Here is an 11,450-nt window from a genome sequence, read left to right as displayed (position 1 = left end):
ATGTCATCCAGGTATGCGCAGGCAAAATCCTAGAAGCCATCAAGAAGTCTATCCACCAAGCGCTGAAAGGTAGCTGGGGCGTTCTTCATCCCAAATGGCATGACCTTAAATTGGTACAGGCCAAATGGGGTGACGAACGCCGACTTGGGGATAGCCTCCTTGGCCAGGGGGATCTGCCAGTATCCCTTGCATAGATCAATGGTGGTCAGATATCTCCCCCTGGCAATGCGGTCTAATAGTTCGTCCACTCGGGGCATGGGGTACGCATCTGTTACGGTACGGTCATTGAGTCGCCTATAGTCTACACAAAATCTAGTGGCTCCGTCCTTTTTGGGTACTAGGACTACGGGTGAAGCCCAGGGGCTGTCAGACGGTTCTATGACTCCTAACCTTAGTATTTCTTGTACTTCCTTTTTCATTTCTCCCCTGACTGCCTCAGGGATTCGATAGGGGGTCTGTCTAAGGGGTACTTGTCCTGGGGTCTCGACATAATGGGTCGCTAGCGTGGTGTACCCTGGTTCCTGGGCGAACGTTAATTTCTTTTCCATTATCAACTGTCTAAGTTGGCCCTTTTCGGCTGCGGTTAGCCGCTCCCCTAGTTGGATGGTGTCCAGTAAGCTAGGGGATTTTCTGGGTGCTAATAGGTCTGGGATAGGTAGGCTGTCGGGGTCCTCGGTAGCAGAAATGCATATAGCGGCAACATCCTCTGGCCGCTCTTGGTATTCTTTTAGTAAGTTTACATGAAAGGTTTTCTGAATTCTCTCATCTTTATTGCTGGCAATCACATAAGTAGTGTCGCAGACCTGCGCTACTACTTTGTAAGGGCCCTGCCAGGATGTCTGGAGTTTATTTCCCTTTACCGGCCTAAGTACCAGCACTTTCTGACCCACCTGGAAAGTTCTCTGTCGGGCGCCTCTATCATACCAACGCTTCTGTCGACCCTGGGCCGCATGGAGATGGTCCCGTGCCATCCGGGCCAACCGCTTCATGCGGTCCCGCATCTCCAGAACATACGGTACAATAGGGATCCCTTCAGATTCCATCTCCCCTTCCCAATGCTCCCGGATGAGGTCGAGGGGACCTCATACCCTTCTTCCGTAGAGCAGTTCGAACGGGGAGAACCCAGTGGATTCCTGCGGCACCTCCCGATATGCAAACAAGAGGTGCGGCAAGAATCGCTCCCAGTCTCTGTATTCCGCGGTAAAGGTCCTCAGCAACTGTTTTAAGGTACCATTAAAGCGTTCGCAGAGACCGTTCGTCTGGGGGTGGTAGGGTGAGCTGAGGAGGTTCTGAATACCGCAAACCTTCCATAACTGTTGGGTCAGATCTGCGGTAAATTGGGTCCCCCTGTCAGATAGTATTTCTCGGGGAAAACCTACTCTAGTGAATATCCCCACCAAGGCACTGGCGACAGTGTCGGCCTGAATATTTGCCAGGGCGACGGCTTCCGGGTAGCGGGTAGCGTAGTCCACCACAGTAAGTATATATTTCTTACCGGATGGGCTAGGGTTAGGTAGGGGTCCCACCAGGTCGACTGCCACCCGGCTAAATGCTTCCTCGATTATGGGCATAGGTGACATTCGAGCTTTAGGGTGATCCCCTCTTTTCCCCACCCTCTGGCATATGTCGCAGGTACTGCAATAGCGCCGCACATCCTTGGAAATATTCGGCCAGAAAAAGGTCTGGGCTATCCGATAGGTTGTGCGGTTACCCCCCAAATGTCCTGCTAGGGGAATATCATGGCCAATTCGGAGAAGCTCCAACCGGTACTTTCTGGGTACCACTAGTTGGCATTTCTGTGAAGGGGCACAGCCCTTCTTTCTACTCACAGTCAGTCGGAATAACCTGTCATGTTCCCATACAAAACGTTCATGCTCATTCCCCCCACTAGCGGCTATCTCCCGGTACGTCTGTAGGGTGGGGTCCTCTCTAGTCTCCCTCCCAAACTCTTCTGGGGTGTCCCACGTTAATGGCTTCTCCCTTATGTGTGACCTACGTGTCTGTGTGTTGCTTACCTGGGTCTCCTGGCCTGTGGTGGCGTCATCAGTAAGCCTGCTCTGTGCTCGGGTGGTTACGGGGCAGGCTGCATCGGTGGTGGGCAAGTAGGCTGAAGTCAGAGGGCCAATATCGTTGCCCAAGACGACCTCAGCAGGTAGATTATCCATGATGCCCACCGTGGTCTTTCCTGACCCAACCCCCCAGTCCAAGTGTACCCGGGCCGTGGGTAAACGAAATACAGCTCCCCCTGCAACACGGACAGCAACGGTGTGTTTGGCCAAATGCTCTGGTTTTACCAAGTGTCGCTGCACCAAAGTAATGGTAGCCCCTGTATCCCTCAATCCTTGGGCTATTTGTCCATTCACGCGTACCTCTTGCCTATGGTGCTGGCGATTATCTGGGGAGGCGGCTTGTATCGGATCTGCCTCATACAAAATGCCCAGGCATTCCTCGGGGCCCATTTCGGCCTCTATACAGTGGGCAGCCGGGGTACGGGTGTGGTTGTTCTCTGTGGAGTTGCGCCTCCAATTATTATTAGCAGCTGGTCCTAGCGGGCAATACCTTGCGACATGTCCAGGGTTGTTGCACCGGTGACAGATGATTCTATGCGAGTCTCGGGGGTAGTTGTTGTGTCCTTGAGGCCGGGTTGGTCCTGGTGGTATGGGAGCCCGGAACTCTGGTCGAGACGAGGCAGCCGGGGGCCGTTGCTCCACTTTGATAGCTGGCCTTGGGGTATTTTGGCTTACCCTCCTGCTTTCAGCGTACTCGTCTGCCAGCTGCGCTGCCTCTTTTAAATTGCTAGGGCGTCTGTCCCTTACCCAATCCTGCAAGTCAGCAGATACACCTTGGAAGAAGTGTTCCAATAAAAACATTTGTAATACTTCTTCTCCCGTGCTAGCGTTGCAGCCTTGCATCCAGTGTGATGCCACTCGCTGTAACCTATCGGCCCATTCCATGTGGGAGTCCACAGCTTTCTTTTTGGACTCCCGGAAGCGGCGACGGTATGTCTCTGGGGTTACAGCGTACCGGTGGAGTAGTGCCTCTTTTACTTTTTGGTACTGTGCAATCTCCTCTGTAGTCAGCGCTCGAAAAGCCTCATTTGCTTTTCCTGATAGCTTCCCAGCCAGAATAGTGACCCATTGCTCCGGCGGTATTTGATGTAGAGAGCACTGCCTTTCAAAGTCAGCCAAATACCCATCAATTTCCTCTTCATTTTCCACAAAGGTTTTAAATGCAGTGAAGGGAATTTTCTTTACCGTAGTAGTGGGTAGCGGGGTAGGAACTGTCTGTGTAGTGAGCTGTCTGGCTCTTACCAGTTCCATTTCTTGTACCCTCTTGGTTTGGATCTCTTCCCTTGTTTCCCGGAGCAGTTGGGTTATTAGTTCTGTAGACGTGACTGAATACAACGCTAATCTCCGCTGTACAATTGCCGTAATCACATCGTCCTCACTGATGGGTGCCATGGGTTCAGTTACCTCCATGGACCTATCCATCTCGTCCAGCTCCAGCAGGTCAGCTATCAGCTCCCTCCGTGGTCTGTTGCTGGCACTCCTACCACGATTCTCCAATAAATCCTTTAGTGTGGGTCTTTTCAGCTTGGCATACTGTGACTCCATTCAGTGCTTGTTCTTTGGATAAAAGGACCATCCCGCCGCTTGCCACCAATGTAACGGCTACCCCGATATTGAGAGGGTATCTGCCGCTGGAGACGTCCTTTTCCCTGCAAGCTGCTGTGGAGAAGTCAAGCTGGTATAATCCCATCCACGATATCCAGAGAGAATCAGGTTCAGCTGCAAACAGGAACAGAGTAATCTTCCCAAATAATCCCCTTCCAAGAACGAGACGAGGCTACGTTTTGAAGGGTCAAGATGAACTGAGGACTGGAACACCCAGCCTGCTTTTTATTAGGAACAGATACATACAGGACACTCCCAGGGGGAGGATGAAAACAACCAATAATACATATGGTAACACCCCCACGTCTCCTCCCCTCAGATAACTACATAACACAATTAAAACGTCCACTTTTTGACACAAGTTCTGGATGTACCCCAAAAACAGGGGGTACAGCTTTATCGCTGGATAGCTCTCCTTCAGGGGACCAATATATCCAAAAATCAGCCCATTCGGATGTATAGTTCGGGAGATACAGTGTTCCAAAGTTTTGACCGACCGCCCAGACCAACTAGCCGAAATTAGTTCCATGAGTTTTGGCCTTGCGGTCGGTCTCCGTTCGCACGGTAAAAAGACCCGAAAACCTGGTCATCCATACGAATCTCGGTGGTCGCTGAAATCCCCATAGATGGTGAAGTAGAACTACCGAATGGTGGGACGTTCGGTAGTTCCCATACGAATTTACGGAGGTCTGGAGGACTCAGCGGTGTTCGCCTGTTTGTGTATCCGTTTTCAGTTCCATGCGGTTACAGGCAAACACCGCTGTTCGTGCACAAGATGGCCGCGAACACGTGGAAAAGTCCTGAAATGGCGGCCACCTATATTTTACACACAGAATTCGTACGGGACCATGCGAACAGGGGACAATGGAATGAATGGAAGTTTAAACTGTAATTCCCTTGTTTGCTTCAAAGTTACTAGGGACTTGTAAGGATCCGTTACATGTACCATCCTTTACCCATGGCAAGCTGAACACCCAGAAGTTGTTCTACTCCAGTATGTGGATGATTTACTGCTCTGTGGAGATGATATACCCACTACTGAAAAGAGTTCAATTAGTCTGCTTTGCTATTTGGCAGAACAAGGATGCAAAGCTTCACTTCTCAAACTGCAGTTCTGTCAACCTTCAGTGATTTTCCTTGGACATTGCCTATCTCAAGGTACCAGACATCTCACTCGGGACCGAGTCAGAGCAATTCTGGACATTCCACCTCCAAGGACTTCAAAATCTCTTCATGCCTTCTTAGGCCTCATTTCCTATTGCAGAGCATGGATCCCAGAAGCCTCTCTGCTTATGCAACCTCTCTATGATGCACTCAAGTCAGACCCATTCGGCCTGACCAACGAAGCTTTGGACAATTTCAAATCTCTCAAACGAGCCATTGTCTCTGCTCCTGCCTTGGGCCTACCAGACTACACCAAACCTTTCAAATTATTTGTCTCTGAAAGACTAGGCCATGCCACAGGAGTTCTTACCCAAACTAATGACTTAAAAGGCCGCCAGAGGCCTATTGGATACTTTTCATGCCAACTGGACATTGTGGCTAGAGGGACCCCTTCCTGCCTTAGGGCTGTTTTTGCTGCAAGAGAACTCATTGAAAGAACCTCAGACCTGGTCCTTGGCCACCCTTTGGTTGTTTTGGCCCCTCATGACATCTCTGCCATTATCAACCAAGTCCAGCTCAAGCACGTGTCTCCCGCTAGACACCTGCGTCTGCAATGTCATCTTCTTCTGCCTGACAACATTTCTATACAAAGATGTCAAGTTCTTAACCCATCCACTCTTCTTCCACTCCCTGAGGGGGGTATCTACTATGGGTTTGTCACAGATGAAACCTACATCTACCTTCTCTGTGGATGTATCAAGAAAATGCATCCACATTTAACTTTTCACAAAGACAAGACACCTCTGTGTGAAGGTCCGGATTATGCCTTCTGTACCATGTGGTACAAGCCGGACATTACTCCTGAACCTTGCTATGAAGATGAGCTCTACCACTGGTTTGAAGTAAAGCTCACTGCCCAAGATTTCTATTGTGATTTGGAAGGCAACAGCGTGGTCCTGATCCAACTGCCTCCAGAACTCAATTACCTATACCGCCATTGGGATACTGCTATTCCACATATTCCTGTTACCAAGTTGAAGACAAGATCATGGAATGACCTTGGGCCCATGGCAAAATTATGGGCCACCATGGATGAATCACAACTACAGGAAAATGGCATTGCCAAATACCCAGCAAATGACCTTCTTGAAGCATGGCCACGCCATTTCCTAGAAAAGGAATTTAAAGACCTAGTTATAACAAATGACTATGACCCAGAAACTCCTCATGACTGTTTCGAACAGATGAAAATGGAAACAGTGCACTTACCAACCGTGCATGAGAATCCATTACCGGATCCGGATTTTACTCTGTTTGTGGATGGTTCAAGGTATGCTGATGAAGAAGGAAAATACCACACAGGATATGCCGTAACCACAACAGAGGAAGTTCTCAAGTCATCATCTTTACTGCCAGCAATGTCTGCGCAAGAAGCTGAATTGCAAGCCCTGACTACAGCATGCAAGATCTCCGAGGGAAAGTGTGCCAACATCTATACAGATTCAAGATATGCTCTGGGTGTGGCACATGACTTCGGCCTCATTTGGAAGACAAGAGGATTTCTTACCACTGCCGGTACACCAGTCAAACACAACTCTGCAATCAAGGAGCTAATGGATGCCCTCCTACTCCCTGAAGAAGTGGCCGTTTTGAAAGTAAAGGCACATGGGAAATTGGATTCAGATGAAGCTAAGGGCAACCATTTGGCTGATCAGGCTGCTAAGCAAGCGGCCAGAGATTTGCAGGAAGTGGATGAAGAAGTGTCCGGTCAAGAAGAAGAAGTTCCTATCTTTACCTTGCAAACTCTTCCTACTGACCTAAGAATTTTGCGAGAACAACAAGCTGCAATTACTCCTGAAGAAATCCAGAAATGGAAAAAGAAGGGAGCTGTCCTAAAAGACGGAATTTACTACAACAACTCTAAATTTTGCCTTCCGAAGAATTTATATCCGGCAGTTGTCCAATGGGCACATGGGCCTGCACATCTGTCAAAAGACCTAATGGCCGCCCTCATTCAAAAGTATTATGAAGCCCCTGGAATCACAACTTTGATCAGCAATTTCTGTAAGGCCTGTGTCATTTGTGCAAAATGCAATCCAGGAAGACCAATCAGGGTGCCTGCAAAGCACCTAGCAAAACCCATGTACCCATTCCAGAGAATTCAAATTGACCACATTCAAATGCCCAAGAGTGGGCCTCATGAATATGCACTAGTAATAGTGGACATGTTCTCAGGCTGGCCAGAAGCCTACCCTGTGACCAATATCACTGCAAAAACCACCGCAAAACGCCTACTTACAGACATTGTATGTAGATTTGGACTTCCAGAAGTCATTGAAAGTGATCAGGGCCCAGCCTTTACAGCAACAGTGACTAAAGACATTTGGACTGCTCTGGGGGTGACCCTAGCCTTTCACACCCCTTACCACCCACAAAGTAGTGGTAAAGTAGAGCGCATGAACGGCACTCTAAAAGCCAGAATGTTAAAAATGTCACAGGAAACAAAGATGCCCTGGCCAGAAAGCCTGCCAATAGCTTTATTCAGCGTTAGACACACACCTAGAGGGAAGCACTCGTTATCCCCATATGAAATTCTATTTGGGACAGCACCCAGACTAGGTTGTTATTATCCACAACAGTTACAGCTTCAATCTGATGTTTTAGTAGACTATGTAACTGAACTTGCAAGTGTCTTGAACAAAATACATGCCCAAGTTTTCTCTTCAATTCCAGATCCTGATTTGGACACAGGTACCCATAACCTGCTTCCCGGAGATTGGGTTCTGGTTAAGAAGTTCGTGCGGAAAAGTACCCTGGAACCAAGGTTTGACGGTCCATTCCAAGTTCTCCTGATCACCGCAACTTCCGTCAAATTGGCCGGCAGGCCACATTGGATCCACGCTTCCCACTGCAAGAAGTCCCCTGCCCCAGAGGAAGCAGATACCGCACAACCATGTACCTCTGGTACATTGTCTCCTTAATTAGTTTAATTAAGGCCCAGCAAGTAGCCATCACTAAAGATGTTAGTGGGTACACCTTCTGGTATAATTCATCATGTACCCGTGTGGCTACCTATACCTTTGATTATTGTGACATTGTAGAATGCCCATTCTCTACACTACAAATCCAGAATATCTATAGAGATATCCCCCATGTAAAGGACCCATATGTTTGTGTAGTTGACAAACAATGGGGGCACAATTGTGGTCGTTGGGGGGCGGCGGGATGGAATGCCGGGCCTTCCTGGGGTTACAAGCCAAAAAGTGCCTTATCTAAAGTAGATGATCATGGTAGGTCCCTCCTTCAAAGAATGACTCTAAGAAAGCCTGGAGGAGGCACACCAATGAAATTAATTCTCAATATTGAGCATCCAAGCCCAACGGATGCAGACCGATATGTAATGGGGATGTATTGGAAAAAGGGTTCCTACACTAAATTAGGGCATTTCTACCTTAAAGATATGTGTAATTCCCCTGAGTGGCGAGGAGCCACTCACATGGTCATAAATCCATTAAAACCACACATCCAGTCCTTTAAGGACATGATGGCCATTGCTAACCCCACCTTTGAAGATACCATGGCCGCTGAAACAGGTTTTAATGATGTTAACCTATGGTTAGAATGGATGAAATATAATGCCAACAAGCATAACAGAACCGCATGCTATGTGTGTGGTGGTGCCCGGCCTCATCTGGGCACCGTACCTTTAACCTTGCCAGTAGATGCAGAAAATTGTGTTTTAAGTCTTTTTGCCTACCAATATGATTTCAACAGGTCTCTATGTCAAGCATGGACAGCGGAGTATCCTCTTCTAGCCAAAAATGTCAGACCTCCTAATGGTATTACAATATATAAAGGTAATTACACTTGCTATGCCATGCACGATGGGATTGGTAAATTTGTAGGTAACTTTCCCGAAGGATATTGTGCTACATATAGAACTGTTCCTGTACGCTTACTGCAGCATCACACTAGGTCATTAGGAGATATTTACTGGTTGTGTGGGGATTTACAGCTAAGATCCAGAATGGACACAGAGTGGTGGGGGGAGTGTACTTTGACTAAGGCCATTATGCCTATACACATTATCTCTGACACACACCTCAACACCCATGAGCCCAGCCACACTAAGGTTAAGCGTGAAGCCCCAGTAAAAGGAAGTTTTGACCCTCACATTTACATTGATGCCATTGGGGTGCCTAGGGGGGTACCCAATGAGTTTAAAGCAAGAGATGAGGTTGCTGCAGGATTTGAATCAATTTTTACCATAGTTACCGCAAACAAGAATTTAAACTGGATAAATTATATTTATTACAATCAACAGCGTTTTGTTAATTACACACGAAGACGCCCTCCAGGGATTAGCCGAACAGTTACAGGCCACATCCCAAATGGCCTTCCAGAATAGAATAGCCCTAGATATGATCCTAGCCAAAAAAGGAGGGGTATGTAAAATTTTGCCCGACACCATGACATGTTGTACCTACATCCCAGAAAACACAGGCCCTAATGGTAAAGTAACTTTAGCCATAGAAAAATTAAATGACCTCTCTGAAGAGCTAAAAAGAAATTCTGGGATAAAAGATCCCTGGGACAGATGGTTTGGTTGGATGACGGGTTGGCAAAAGGCTTTAATGCATATTGGTATGGCAATTCTAATTTTTCTTTTTATCTTTGCTCTTCTCTTTTGTTGTGTCTTCCCTTGTCTGAGAAAAGCCCTCACGAAGACTGTTGACCAAGCGGCACCCACTTTCACACATCTTGAAGTTGATGACCAAGACTTCCAGGATCTCAACTCACCCTGTTTGCCGCTGCAATCTATCCCTTTTGATGATAAAGTGCGAGAGTTCTAGGAAGGGACCACCTTAGGGACAGCATCTGTTAGTGAATGGTAAAGGCCCCGTGTGGAGAAGTGGTGGGTTAGCCGCCATGGGCCACCCATGGGTGTGAAGTGTTCGAGAGCCATACTGACAGATGAGTTAGCCTGTTAGGGTCAGAATTAGGGACAGACTTGCACTTTGCATTAACACCTAGCTAGCGGCCACGGGGTTTCTGTGCCTTTGGGCTAACACGTCTTCTGATACTAACAAATAAAGTTTTATCTCTTAGAATCTAACATTTCATAGGGGGGACTGATGTAGAATTATTAAAAAATCTTTATTGTACTCGTATTGAATTACTGCACTAACTCCATTTTAACCTGATACTGTGACAAATCCTCCATTTTGTCCCCATAACCTGACTTCTCCAGGGCCGGACTGGGAACTAAAATCAGCCCTGGAAAAAAATTCTATACCAGCCCAATAATGCGTCGCGCCAGAATAGTGTGCTGATATAGAGGGTGAAAAAATAACTTGAAATTGAAAACTCTTACTCCAACGAAGGAACGCATATAGGGCTTCAAAATAAACAAAAGAGCGCCTTTATTTTAAGTAGACGTACATTTGCATATAATCAATGTTTCAGTACAACTACTTTGGCCTATTAAGGACATTTTAGTAATGGGACTGAAATGCTGAATGTCTGCAGTTGCACAACTAAAAAGATGAAGTGATCTTGCTCATTTTGAAGTCCTATGGGTGCGCTCTTCACTTTGAATATGTTATTGTGCATGAGTATGCAACTAGCAACAAGACAGGGCCAATACGTGCTCATTACATTTATATATATATTAATGACATTTATGTGTGTATTATGCATATATAAATGTATATTACTATATGTGTAAATATTATAGGCATAATTATATGTTACTAATACACACATCAATATACATGCATATATATATATATATATATATATATATATATATATATAGTGTGTGTGTGTATTACTGTCGGGATCAGATACATTTACGACTATTACCTTTACCTCGTTTAATGTATCTTGTCTCCAATTGTCTCCTTTTTTTCCTCTTACAGCGACCCATCTTTTACTTCATCCCAGTCCCTGGGTGTTTCTTTTTACCGTTCTCCAGCCTCTGTATTTCTCTTTCCCCCAGCTCCTTTTGTGTTGTTCTTAGCCCCAGCCACTTTGTCTCTTTCTCCCCTTCCAAATCTCATCTGTGTGTCTCTTTCTAACTCCAGACTCTGTGTGCCTCTTTCTCTTCTCCAATCCACTCTCTGTCTCTTTTTCCCCAGCCCAGCGTTGCCTCACACAAATCTTGTGTCACTTTGTTCCCCTTCCCTACTGTATGTCTCTTTGTCCCCTCAAAAAACCTTCTGTGTGTCTCTCTTCCCCATCTCCTCCCTGTGTCTCTCTCTTACCCCTCTGTCTCTTTGTACCCCCATCCCCTGTGTCTCTCTATTACCCCATCTGTCTATGTGTCCCCCCTTCTCCTTTGTCTCTCTATTACCCCTCTCTTTGTCCCCCCCTTCCCTGGTGTCTCTCTATTACCCCTCTCTTTGTCCCCCCAATCCCCTGTCTCTATATTGCCCAATCTGTCTATGTGTCCCCCCTTGCCCTATGTCTCTCTATTACCCCTCTGCCTCTTTGTCCCCCCAACCTGATGTCTTTCTATTACCCCTCAGTCTCTGTGTCCCCCCTTCCCCTGTGTTTCTATTACCCCTCTATTTGTCTCCCCCCTTCCCCTCTATTTGTCTCCCCCCTTCCCCTCTATTTGTCCCCCTCCTTCCCCTCTATTTGCCCCCCTCCTTCCCCTCTATTTGCCCC

The sequence above is a fragment of the Pelobates fuscus genome, chromosome 3 (assembly GCF_036172605.1).
Source record: "Pelobates fuscus isolate aPelFus1 chromosome 3, aPelFus1.pri, whole genome shotgun sequence".
Classification (NCBI taxonomy): domain Eukaryota; kingdom Metazoa; phylum Chordata; class Amphibia; order Anura; family Pelobatidae; genus Pelobates; species Pelobates fuscus.
Note: the sequence above shows the minus strand (reverse complement) of the source record.